Source organism: Triplophysa dalaica, chromosome 9 (genome assembly GCF_015846415.1).
Source record: "Triplophysa dalaica isolate WHDGS20190420 chromosome 9, ASM1584641v1, whole genome shotgun sequence".
NCBI classification, from domain to species: Eukaryota; Metazoa; Chordata; class Actinopteri; order Cypriniformes; family Nemacheilidae; genus Triplophysa; species Triplophysa dalaica.
Genome location: NC_079550.1, coordinates 10,984,092 through 10,998,061, shown reverse-complemented (window position 1 = coordinate 10,998,061; position 13,970 = coordinate 10,984,092). Strand labels below are relative to the sequence as shown.

The following is a 13,970-nucleotide window of genomic DNA, read 5'->3' as shown; positions in this document are numbered from 1 at the left end:
AATAAACTGCCAGTACTTTTCCCGTTTTTTTACAGATTATTTTTACAGTGTAGTAAATTACTAAAGTGTCTACACCATTTACTTTCATAGCTGTGGTATTGTGTTTGTAAGAGGATGATTTAAAAAAGAAACTAATGTTGAAGGTTCTAAAATGTTGCAAACTATTTCAGGGATTATAAGGGTTATTTGTTCCCAGAAGACATCAAAATGTTTTTATCCCACATCCAGTTTTAAACTAGCACTAATTTATTCGAGTTTAAGTTCAAGGTTGCAGCATTTTGGCTGAGTGTTTCTTTATACCCAGCAGTAACATCCTTAAGTATAACAAATAGGCTGAATCATAGATGACATTTACAAAATGACATTCAACAATTTCTTAACTGGAACACCAAAGCTTATCCTAACCAAAAAGTCTTCTCTGACTCAACCTTAAATATAATTCTCAACAACAAAAACGGAGCAAACAGTTTAGTGAAAAAACAGAAAACACACAGAAATATTACAGGCGAGAAGTTCAGGGGATTGGAAGACTGTAGTGCATCATCTGCCCTGTCTGTATTGCCATGGCAGTACAAGTAGCCGAGCAGACAAAATGCCATCTAATTGCTCAATCTATTTGCATCTTTTTTTCTAAGTGTTTCACGTCAATCCTCATTCTATTGCAGCCACAGATAGCATTTAGAAGCTAATTTTAATCTCCCAGCCAGTTTTCTCGCCAACGATTGAATTCCACGCATCAAATTTGCTTTTGATATCATTATCCGTGGCAGGCTGCCAACTCCAACGTTCTTAAAGGTAGCAAGCGCTGTGACGAGATATTGTATAACAGCAAGATAACAAGCACCGTGTCATACCTTCCCGACGGATTGTTGCTACTTTTTTCATACTTTATTTTGTGCGTTCCCAGGCATTTTTAATAAATTACGTTTTGTCTGCAACACACTGAAAAGCTTTCTGTGTATTCTGCTGTCTAGTTTCTTCTTGTGTACAGTGTTTACTGTGTTAAAATAAGCAATAAGGTATGAGAGATTGTAAATGGCGTGCACATTCAACTAAATCGGACCATATTTACAACAAAGTCTTATTACTTGCCTTAACTATATCACCGCATAATAAAGAAGTGAATAAAAAAAAATATGCAAACAAAAATAACCAACAGCTATGCAGTAACATATCTGAACCATGGCATAAGGACCAGGACTATCCGTTTGACATATAGTCTTCTTATTTAACTTTTCATACACTCAAACACACAAAACTGTCCGATAAAACTTTGAGATTTTTCACGGGCTCAACATAAATCATAAAAAACAAGGAATCCTGTGACGGTATATTGGATGATTGAAGCTTCCCTGCAGTGCAGGCTGGTCACAGCTCAGCCTGATCTCCGTGGCACATAAGACCACTGAACCGCAAATCCTATCTAACGGTGAGCGTGTGTGTATGTTTGTGTGTGCAGGTGACCGCTGTGTGCCATTGAACTCTCCGGGGAACCGCAAGAGAAACGGAGAGCCAAGACAGTTGAATTCCCTTTGTTTTGCCTTGAGGCTATGGCCGTAATGAATGCTGACAAAACTCATAAATTCCTCATGCCGGGGTGCCACATATTTCCTTTTGCCCATCGTATTAATGCGGTGGCAGTGGCAGATTTAAAAGGCATTAAGCAATTTATCAGGCCTTGGCGATAGATGTGGAGGGACGCGTGAAAAAAAAACACAGATACATTGGGGCGGTTTCAAATCGCTGCCTCAGATCATCCTCGCTTACAGAGTTCTCCATCAATGTTGCAATGTAGGAGCAGCTCGCTGTGGCTTGGGACTGCCCTTTACACAAACACTGACAGAAACTCTATCAAAGTCTAAAGGAATATTACTTTGAATGACGAGTGTATAAAGTGGGCATTTAGAAAATATACCTTATATTTAAAAGGGATAGTTCAGCCAAAAATGCTCACCATCTTTCTTCTGCAGAACACAAAAAGAGATATTTTGAGGAATGTTGTTAAACAGCACACATTCAATTGCATTGGTTTTGTGTCTATACAATATTAGTTGATGGGTGCCTGCGCTGTTCGGTTACCAACTTTCTTCAAAATATCTTCTTTTGTGTTTTCATCAGCAGAAAGAAGGTCATACATTGTACATTGTAAGTGAAACAAGCAATTTCAAAGTACCCAGTGAAGTTTAAATCCATGAACACTCAAACGGCTGATATTACCCACAATTCATCGCAAGTGGGTGGAGTTCGGTCATGCTCCACTGCATTATTTAAAGTATACAGTAAACATAACATAAGGAATAACAAATTATTAAATACTTAAAAAAGAAAGAAAGGAATACTGCAAATAGATGCAGTGCCATGAAAGTAATGAAATTACTGAGGTCCACTTTACTGCAATATTTTTTTACGGAATAGTTCATAGATAATATCATCTAATCAAATTTCATATTAAGATAACCCAAAAAACAAAGAATATTTTTATTTAAAAAAAGTCACCAATTACCTATTTTGGCAATGTGAAAAACAGGAATTAACAAAGTTTTAGTTGATAATTAGATTTAAACAAGATAGGTTTTCCTGCAACCAGCCCTGTTGAGTCTAAAACCACATTTAGAGAACCGTTATATGAGAGAACAGTCACCACAAAGCTCCTACAGGTACACATAGCAAATAACAAAAAAGTTTACAGTGCTTCTCATCTTCAAGAGCATCATACATCCAGTGAAACGTGCTGGAAGCAACAGAATGGTACATTATGTTTTTGCCAAACAACTTATCAAAGAAAAATAAGTTGTTATTATGATTTAGACAAAAGAGAACATCTAACCCTCTGTGCCTGGGGTGCTCTCATAGTTCAAATTTAGTAGATGCTAATTACATCAAGCCAAAGTCATAGTTTCAATTCCCACTGCAACTTTTACTTTGGTGCTGCTACGACGACTGCGTAACTCAATGGAGCAAAACAGTTCTATTCAAAACTGGTCAGACATTGCTGAGGTGTTGTTGGACCATCTCCTCTGACAAGCATGAACACCGGAGTGGGCGGAGTTTAGTTACGCCCCACTGCATTATTCAAATTGAGTAAGTGATGCTGCACTGAATTAATAAATGAAAGTATACAGTAAACATTGCATACGAAATAAAGAATAAATATCTACTTGGAAAATGAAGGAATGACAACGACTACTCACGCGAAACTACTGTACGACGACTATTACAGCGTAACTCAACAGTACTATTCAAAACGGGTCAGAAATTGTGAAGGTATTGTTGGACATCTCCTCTCACTTACATTCTAATCCTAAAAGTGTATTTAAAAAGAATCAGAAGCAATAAAATCTTGATTTTTAAAATGGTTTTTAAAAGGTTTTGCCAAAGGCATATATGTGACCCTGGATCACAAAACCAGTCTTAAGTAGCAGGGGAACATTTTTAGTTAAATCCAAAAATACATTGTATGGTCAAATTTAGCGATTTTTCTTTTATGCCCAAAATCATTAGGATATTAAGTAAAGGTCATGTTCCATGAAGACATTTTGTAAATTTCCTATGCTTAATATATCAAAACTTTATTTTTGTTAGTGGATGGCCAGTAACAGTGCCTCTTCAATTTTCTCAATATTTTGATTATTTTGCACCCTCAAATTCCAGAGTTTTAAACGGTTATATCTCCGCCAAATATTATCATATCCTAACAACCCATACATCAATTGATCGCGTAATTATTCAGCTTTCAAGGAATCAAAAACTGTCAATTTCGAAAAATTGACCCATAAGATTGTTGTCCAGGGTCACAAATGGTTTATCGTAATTAAATGATGCAGACTGAAGATGACAATAAACACAGAATCGAGCTCACATGCAATCGACTGAAATGAAACTAAATATCGGAGTGGTCAAGTCAAAATCCAGACTTCAATATAATAGATATGATGTGGCAGGACCTGAAAATATGCAGTTCATCCTTGAATTTTAGCAATCTGCGTAAACATAGGCCCAAAACTACACCACAGAGATGACAAGCTCCTATCAAACTATAGGTGGTGTGTACCAGCGTTTATTGCAGCTGAGTGTTGTCCAACCAGACATTATGCTAACCAAATATTACACAGGCATGTGCTTTTTCACAAGGGTGATATCAGTTTGTAAGCTATAAATTCCCCGTGAACCAGAAGTTGTGATTGTTTTTACTTCCGTATTCTTACATATTTCCGAGAGAAAAGGACATTTTGGTGTCGCTTGCACTTTCACTGCTAATTGATTGGATGTGTAAAAACAGCTGTTGCATTGATTTTGAAATGAAACTGGCAGCAGACTGACAGAAGAAGGGGAGGAGTTAACGGCCAATGCTCCCGCCAAGCCGTCAAATTCACGGAATTTAAGATGGATAGTCGTTTTAAGGTGGAAGTGCATATTGAGATTTTATCTGAAGATTATGAGGGTGCATGAATTTTAAAAAGAAAATGACCCACATTGATAAGCTATTTACTATATAAGCTACAATATTTCATGAAAAAAATAAGAACTCTCAATTTTAATTTCACTGGGACTTTATCTATTTTTACAAAATGAACCACAATAAACGTTCAAATGCGTGTGTACTCAGGTTCCCTCTGTGCAAGGTAAATTTTATCCTATTAAAATGACATGTTTTCCAGTCTTTCTTGTAAAAGTGCCGTTTTTTTTTTTTTCAAAGTAAGTGCAGTAATTAGACGGGTTTTTTGACCGTATATAAAAATACATGAAAAAACTGTTAATAAAACGATACATTTTATGGACATTATACATGAAAAAAAAGAACAGTAAAATTCTTAATTTTTTACAGTGTATTAATGTGTTTGTGTGAGTGCTAAGATAGAAATAGCTTCAATGGCGATGACGGTCACAATGATAAACTACACAGCACATTGATTGGCCCAAAGTGAAACAAACCCATTTTACCAGTCTGTTCCTCTAACTGAAGTCTTGTATTAAAGTGGACCACTCTGTCAGATCCAGTGAGTCATTCCCTGATAGAACAAAATAAAGCGCCGTGTCTGATCGCCATGCGTGTCCTCACGTCTTTATGATCTTGTCAGCTTCTCTTTCATGAGTGACTGAATGTAATATCTGTTATGCAGTCTAGAAATCTCTCAACATCAAAGGCGTGGTGGTATTTATTGACTGTATTTGTGTTCCCCTGCTGTTCAAGGTTGTAATATTTTAGCAGATCTCTGTGAAGATATTTATAAGAAATTGAAAATCCATTGTCCAACTGATGTGCACACTTTACTAGAGTGTATTTATTTAATGCGCTGTATTTACTGCTTATCTAATTAGCTATTGTATAATGTATACAGCGTTTCTCAATGGGTTTTAGCCTGCGGGGGTAATATAATGGGTGTGAAAATAATGAATCTCTTGTTCTGCAGCGTTTTTTATATTGAGGAGACGAGCACAGTAACAAACACAGTAAAGTTGTATCTGCGAGTATTGATTTATCCGCACACTGCCCATATTAAACAATTCACAACAACAAGCACTGAACATAACCTTCTCCTCTGAACTGACCAGATACAAAGTTCAAGGAAGTTCATAGGAGAAAAATACCACGGTGCCCAAAAATAACCTTCCTGATTGAAATCTATGTGAATCTGCAATCAGGGTTGATGATTACAAGCACATTTTTGAATTGTTGTTGTTTGGTCTCTTCCTTTAAGCTGGACTGATAAGTGTATTAATTATTCATTCGCATTCTCGATCCGTGATATATAATGAGGCGGACAGAAGTGTTTGCACTTAAGTGTTTTATTTTAACTGATGGCCGAGGCCGAGTGACAATGGGCTCTGATTGGAGGGCTTTCGAAGTAATAACAAATAGGGCATTTTAGAGGCAGACCCAGCAGAGGAAGAAGAGAGTAGAAGAAGAGGGTAGTTCAATCACCAGGGAATAATATGAACACTTGCCAGGCACTGAATGCAAGCAAAAGTGGCTTTATGTGAGTAATAAAGCAAACTGCAAAACAATTCTTATATTATACTTTAGATCAAATAGTTATTCTGACTGTAAGAAGGAAATCAAACTGAAACACAAAAACAAAAATGTGGTTGAGATGGGATGGATATGGACAATTCCTAAAAAAATAAATAAAAAAAAACATGAGGAAATAAATCACTTTGCACTAGGGCTTAACCATTAATTTCATTTGCGATTAAATCACGATATGATAAAACACGATTTTCTAACCACAAAGACAGTGATTAATTATGGGGATGTACAGATTGATGCGACCCTGCTCCGAGCTGATCAGTACCATCTCAAAGCATAACATAATGCATGTAAAAAACATGGCCTTCTCCTTTTCCCCAAAGTGCTTGGGATGGGAGGTTTCTCTCTCTTGGTGACTTTATGCTATGGGGTGTGATAACTGAACTTTTTGGTGATAGCTTAGAGTGAAGAGGCGTGTTGCTCTCAAAAGTTGTGTTCGGCGAATCATCCGTCTAAACCCCTCCTTTTTGTCAGCCTACTCTGATCTGATTGGTTAGATCGTCTAGCCTGCTGTTATTGGTCTACTGCAAATGAGGCTCACAAGCTACAAGCTGCGTCCCAATTTGGGGGCTTTCAACCTTCTAAGGTTGAGGACGTAAAAATGTATTTGTTCATCAAAGCACGCAGCCTCATAAGTACAAGAAGCGTACCGAAATGAGACGGCCTTTTGAAGCAGCCTTTGAATCGGGACAGCCTTACCAGCATTCAGTTTTGCTGCTGTGATGCAAGTCTTAAAATGCAGCCTTCAAAGAACGCAGCCGACGAATTAGAACACATCAGTGTTTGGGGAGAAGAGTGAAGTTTTTGCAGGCAGTCTTAGCAAAACGTAGGCTTGGACTTTAGTGACGTAAATCGGCGGCGGTTCCCAAATCGGACTAGGGCACGACTTGTTTGCATGATTCAGAGTCGACTCCCTTTTTTCCAAGCCAATAACCTTGTTATTCATTCACCTTCGGCTTCACAACTTGGCAGACTGCTTACATTCACACATGGGAACATTACACACTGCGTGAAATGTAAATTTCATGATCTCGTAATATGTACAGACATATGTTTATTCCAGTGACTGCATTATCAAATAACTGAGTGGGGTAAAGCCACAGTTTGGTTTAATATTTATGTAATCTGCACTTTAGTTTCTATGATTAATGACTGTCATGTTACACCAAGCGTATTTGTCCGTGCTTTATGTCATGATAATAGCGGCGTTTAGATGGCTATAAATGTAACAAATCATTCAATATACCGGTGTGATTGAGGTAGATCTATAAAAGCTTTCCAGCAGCTCAGTGGTCAGAGCATGGTGCAAACAATGCCAAGGTCATGGGTTCGATCCCAGGGATTGCACATACTCTGATATAATGCAATGTAAGTCGCTTTGGATAAAAACCTCTGCCAAATGTATAAATGTATATGTATACATTTTTTGTTTTAATGGTTTGGAAAAAAGTATGATAATTGAAATATTGTTTTATTTTCAAACGAAAAATATATTTGTAAAAATAAGAATTATTCAAAATGCAGTCTTAGGGTTGCCAGAAAACAGTTATACCTTTAAAACATCTCAATTCACATACCACTCTCGGGTGGCAAAGTTTATTTTGGCCCCAGTAGAAGACTGCCATTAGTATTTGTAGAGTCTCCCTCGATGTACAGTACAGATTATCATATTTGATCAATGTATCTACTGTGCAGCAGTTTCACAAAACATTATAAGTAATGTCTGCCATAGCAACATAGCAAATGATTTTTCAAGCTAATTTTCAGCCTAAGGGGTGACTTCCACCTTTTTAATACATTCACAAATGAACTCTCTATTCACAGTATTCCCAATTCCAAACACTACGTTTTAAGAGTTCATTAACTAATTTTAGGAGTGAAGTATAGAGTATTCAAATTCAAATTAAAGAGTGAGATTGTAAGGAAGGTTGGGTACTTTTAATTGGATTAATTTGCATAAGAAAATTAGTTTTATGTATCTTCAGACATCATAATCCATAATTACGTTACCATTCTTTCCTATGCCATATGTACTCTTGTATTTGCATAATATTAATTAGAGAAACGTTCTGTCACAAAGGGTCAGTTTAAATGAACATTGCTGAGCTTCTTGTCAATTGAAAAGCAGGATAATTACCTATTGCTTGGTGGTCATTGACTGCTCTAAGAAGGGGAAAAGAATCAATAGAGGAACCACAATATGACCCGGACGGGACTTGATTTGTGGCAGAATATATCTACTAATATATCAGTATTACAAAGCTGGGCGCAGCATTTATTACAAGCAGTTAGCAGTGACAGTGATGAGTAAATAAAGTCACGTAGAGCTAAGATACAGGCGGGACAAGGCCCTTCGGTTCATAGAATGTAAAGGCGGTAAACGGTGTACAAAAAGAGAACTGTCAATTCAATTCAGCTTCAAAACGAGACTGCAATAACAAATATTTTGCGGGACAAGGAATAATGGTTTGAGCAATTTAAAGTGCACTTCAAAGTCTATGCGTAACAGATTTTGTCATAGGAAGAGTTAACATTCAGAGAGTCGAACCCTCATTCCATTGCCCATCAAAGAATGTGTCTACTCTAAAAGATCAGCACAGGGTTTGAAGAATATAGTCTCTGGACAGCAGTGCTGCCCAGAACGTTTTGGGTGATGTCTCCTTGACTTTCAAATATTAAAGGGGCACTTTGTAGTTTTTTGGACATTAAAAAATGTCTCAGTGGAAGAAGAACTCTTAACTGGACGAATTCTACTCACGATGCTATCTGAGCAGCTTTATAGCAGCTACAACCACACTATCTAAGTTCTGTGTTCGGGTAAGTAAACACAGCCCCGGCCTGCATCCGGAAGAATGTGAAATGGTTTCCAAAACAACGTTTCTGGAATCTTTCTTCCGCTTCGGGATCACTGTTCTCAAATGCTGACAGGTATGGTAATATATCATTAAACACAATACAATTATAGGCAATACAAACTATACTCAAAGCCTTGCCATCACATCCGGGAAATACGTTATGATGTGCGGGAGGTCATTTATAAATCACTGGAGGTCTCCAGATAATACTAATGCCGTGCGAAAACTGTGAATGGTGCTGATGTGTAACTTAACATTATGTCTCGAACCAAATTCACAGAAGGAACCAACTACGCAATTACAACAAGGGCAGTTTGTAATTCCCCTTTTTGTCAAATTGGTAGCACTCAATAGTTTCCTTTCATCAGAACGTGATCACAAGCGACCAGAGGTCCCCTGGCCTGAATGCGATCACGAAGGAACGCTTATGTTTCCCATTCTTAACTCATAAACGCCTTGTCCATTCAGGAAACCCACTTGGGATCAGGGGAGACTCACAGTGCGGAGCCAAGGGCGTGAATAAACAAGGCATAAGAAAATCGCCATTCTAAACCGTGGACCGGGCCGTTTAGGGCGTCATATCCCGTTTCCCTTTTGTTACCGCCTTTACTTATGTAGCAACCGCGTGACGTCAGTATGCGGAAGTAGTTTGTAACATCGGTCCGTCTAGGTCCGTTGCAAATGATGTGGGTACATTCAAAATAACTTTTACTGTGATTGATTCGAACACTTAAAACTGCGCAGTGTTATCACACCATCGAATTGGACAATTACTGTAACATATATGATTAACAATTTAGTTTTAAACCTTACATCACTCGGGTCTAATTCATTATAATGCAATAAAATGATTTCATCAAACGCAACATTTATAAAACTTTATTACTTAACGTCTTCCACTAACATGATTTCTCGTTCCCATCTGATTGATGCATCAGCGGTACATCAGCGGTTGAGTTGAATACAACATATCCCATCATTCCACGCTTCTACACAGCGTCATCAAGCTATTGTTGTTGTTTTGACCATGCGCCCTCTAGCTGCGATTTCTACAAACAGTACCTTTAACACGGCAATCTTTAACGTTGTTTCTGGATCTGATTCTGCAAAGCATGCATCTGTCACTCAATCAGACGTCCGCTTTGATTCCTCACATACACATAGGCGTGCATAAACCAGTGGTGCGGTCCAAATTTATGCTTTAATCCACATTTTAAAAAGTTGCATACAGGTTAAATGCAACAGCTCAGAGCTTTAGAAATACACTATATAAAACTTACATTTGTATATTTGAATTAGCAGTGACAAAACGTTTACTGCACACGTATCGTTCGGCATACTGAGTTTGTCAGGATTCCAAAATTGACCTATTCTTTCTGCTGATGCTTAACTTCTCATTGTCTGTTTCCACGTTTTTCTCCTTAAGGTCTGGCTTTTATGGTCCGGTAGCTTTTAAAAACTTAGTTGTGTTTTTTTGTAACTTGTTTTCTTCACATCTTGACACACAGCAGCTTTTCGACATTGTTCTGTTTTTGTCAGGCAGTCAGAATTGACAAGGAGGCAGCTTCCCGCAATAGAAAGTCAATAAAGAGGGTTGCATTGTTTTCCCCTGCGGTGTGGGCGTGGCCTAAATGCGCTCTGTATCTTTTGTTACGGAGGATTTTCAGAATGCGGAATATTGCAACCGATCAGAATTTAGCTTTCTAAAGGCGCGTGAAATGAAATATCATCCTAGTAAAATGTTTTATGAAAAGAATGTTTACTCACTTTTATGCCTTCATACATCTAAGACATTTTATACAACATGTAATACAGTCAAATTAAATGATATTTTACACTATCAAATCAGACTACTAAGCTTCACCTCGCCGAGGCATTTTAATACTGTGTGGTTCATTACACTGTGCTGACTGTGTCTGGCCCAGAGATAAACATTAGCTTCATGGCTCACAAAGCAGAACTGCAATCCTCTGGCAATTTGGATGTAACAAGTTCCTCTTCATACCCTCGAGACCATTTTAACTGGGGTTTTCTGCACCGACCTGCCAATCATATACTGCAGAGCGAACCGTGGATAGGTCTACTATTAATCTATTCGCAGCAGAATCTATCCAATAATCAGGCAGAAATGTGTGAGACGTTCACGGAGCGCACCTTTAGAAGAGCTTTGAAAGGAGGATATTAGGCTGGCTAAGAGCATTCACTTTCTAAACAGTTTGATATATATAAAGGAAACTGCTTCTCAGCTGCATTTTTTTTTCGCAAGAAATTCCGGACATAAGAAACAGACTCGCAACCTCCCAGTGTCACAACAATATACAGCAAAATCTCAAGCCTGAAACTCTTGAAGCATTAATTGGAAAGGATGATTTGATGCAGCTTGTTTTAAGAATACAATCGAGAAATCAGTGAGCTGAACTCAATGCCATTGTGTGAATGTCTTGTTAGAAGCTACCTTGAGATACCTTTTTGAAGGTTATCTCTTTGTGTATACTGTATGCTCATGTTACGTGTTTTTTCTAATAAATGATATGGTTGGTCCAAAATTTGTATTTTGAGAAAATGTCTTGATATAAAAAAACTGAATTTGTAATGTCACCGTTACCCTCGGTTTAAAATGCCACCTACTGACAAAAGCCAGGATATTACTGGCGAACATGAATACAAAAGTGTGACAAAATATTAAGACTTAATAAAATATCAAGAAGCACGGTGTGCTTACTTTAACACGGAGTCTTCCCTGTGGTATATTCATAATGGAGTATTAAACCAAAGGGCTTTAATAGCCATGTGACCTTAATTGTTATAATCCTTTATTAACAGTTTGTGCATTCCTTTTACAAATATAACCCAGAACATATTTTTGTGTATTTTGGATTTAAAAAGAAATGGCAAGGTCAATTGTTGATTCCCATCCTTTAGGAGTCCCAAGAAAAGCAGTTACGTTTTACCTAAGGTCATTTTATTGTATGAAAGAAATGGGCTTGCACATGTTGAAAGAAATATTAAAAACGTTTTTTATTCAGTGCTCGAGGCAATCATAACAAGTCGGACAAAAGGTAAGCATACACAGTAGGTTGTAGGTTGATTCTGCATCACTCTGCAAGTCAAATGCTTTGGGTGATTTTATTAGAAACGAGTGATGACAGTTATAGAGAGAGATAAGTCTCCCTTTCATTTCCACCAGGATACTTGTGGTTTTAAAATTCAACGGTGGAATCTCGGGCCCGCTGTCATTTCCAATTTGGCACAATGTTGAGCATTAGGGTACTGCATGGCAGATCAGCAACTGCTCAGAAAGGCCATGCGAGGCTGCCATGCTTAATGCGCCCTAGCACAGAATTTAATTTTCTCTGGGTAATGATCAAATTTGTCACATTATGTAATTATCTGAGAGCTGTCAAACTTTATGAAATGGGCAACTATGACATTTTGTGAGAAATTGCATAATTAGACTGCAGTTTACATGGCTTGCTCTGAGCAAACAAGTTTCTAAGGCATTGGAATAGTTCTGATATTGGGAAGGGTGCGTGCCTTTCTGTTCTGAAGCTTATTTTAAAGCAGGTGAAATTTAATAATGCTGTAATACTGCTGACTTTGTTATTGCCCTGTATTACCCCACAGCCAAGGCTAATTTCATAGCTACTACTGTATTTAATGTATGCCAAAATGACCCCACGATTAATTTAATTATTAATTCAAAAATTTATAATTTGACAAAGTAACAGCATACTTGGAAATTATACAAAATAAGAATATGAGGCATAGCCTATAAGAGCATTTCTAAAAAAAGCCTACACTTTTTCCTTACAACACAAAAATAGACAAAATAGCTTTTTTGTGCCTGTATTTAAACGAACTATCAAACCAAAGCTGACGAGTTCAAAAGTTCTCATTGTTGATCAAGTATTCAGCAGATGACCACCTTTTCTACCGGATAAAAGCTGGGACGGATATCAATAATTCTCTTTGATATTGTCGACATCTCTGTGCAGTGTCCATTCTGCTTGATTGTGGCTTCGGATCCTATTTCTAATTGTTTGATGATCTGCCCCTGTAGGCTTGTGCATTATCTCTATAAAATAACTTCCTGAACTCTGATGAGCATTTGTCGCCAAAACAAAAATGGGCTATTGGCAACTCACATTGTTACCCATCACCCATATCTTTAAGCACAAACACATAGACTAAAAGGAAAACGTCGCTACTGTTTATAGTCGTTTCATCGGACGGACGCCTAGCCCGAAGTTAACTTGTGGTCTGTGTTTGGATATAATATAAGAATTTATTTTATATTAAATTTATATTACTATTAATTTGTATTCAATTTAATATTTTATTGTAGATATTTTACCATTACATTTTAATAGTATTAAATAAAATTAAAACTACAATTTACATTAAAACTTTGCGGAGGTCTCCCTGGAATTACTTTAGGCCACATATTTACATTTGTTTATGTTATTGCAGATGAAAACGTCTTTACTGTACATTGGAACCTCAAGGCTCTTTATTAAAAACAATGTATTTATAGGATAATAATTAAAAAGAAAGATATACAAAATAGTGATAATGTTTCTGAAAAACGTATCCATGTGGCAACTAAATCCATAAAATGGTTTGATGACGTCATTTGGTGAGGATTTGATGTGATTTTGGAGTATAAAGGCAGCCTTCACAGTGTAGGACCAATCAGAAACAAGGATCCAAAATCTCGACAGGAATCACATTTTGGTACACTGGTAGAGATGGAGGTAAGAGCAATGTCATTCCTGACTATCTGGGACCGGAGTTTTGTGGTCTATGTGTGACTAGTGTTGGTCTGCAAGCTGATGTCAGTTATTTAGTATTTAATCAGTGAACTTGCGCATCGAGTGGGAGTCGCCATCTTTGATGTTTACAGGTCTACGCTGGGCAGGTGCTACAGGCTATGAAGTGAACAAATGGTTCATTTTTCCGTAGCACATTTAATTCCCAATGATTAAAACTGAAAGACGGGCCTACCGTAAACTCAGACGTTGTTCATCGATGAAAGTTCTCCTCCTGTTACAACTAATTAGAAAAAGTCAAGCCTTGATAGGATCCAG

At 37.4% G+C, this 13,970-nt stretch overlaps 1 protein-coding gene across 2 annotated transcripts in view; it reads right to left on the bottom strand.

The window, feature by feature from the left end:
- The window catches only part of cadm1b (cell adhesion molecule 1b), a 162,379-nt gene extending 148,409 nt beyond the window's left edge, over positions 1 to 13,970 (bottom strand). Inside the window, exon 1 of one of the 2 annotated variants that reach the window (XM_056757758.1) lies at positions 13,888 to 13,970. The gene's annotated coding sequence lies outside the window, so the exon portion shown is untranslated. The remainder of the gene's footprint in view (positions 1 to 13,887) is intronic. The other variant, XM_056757757.1, reaches the window with a different exon arrangement.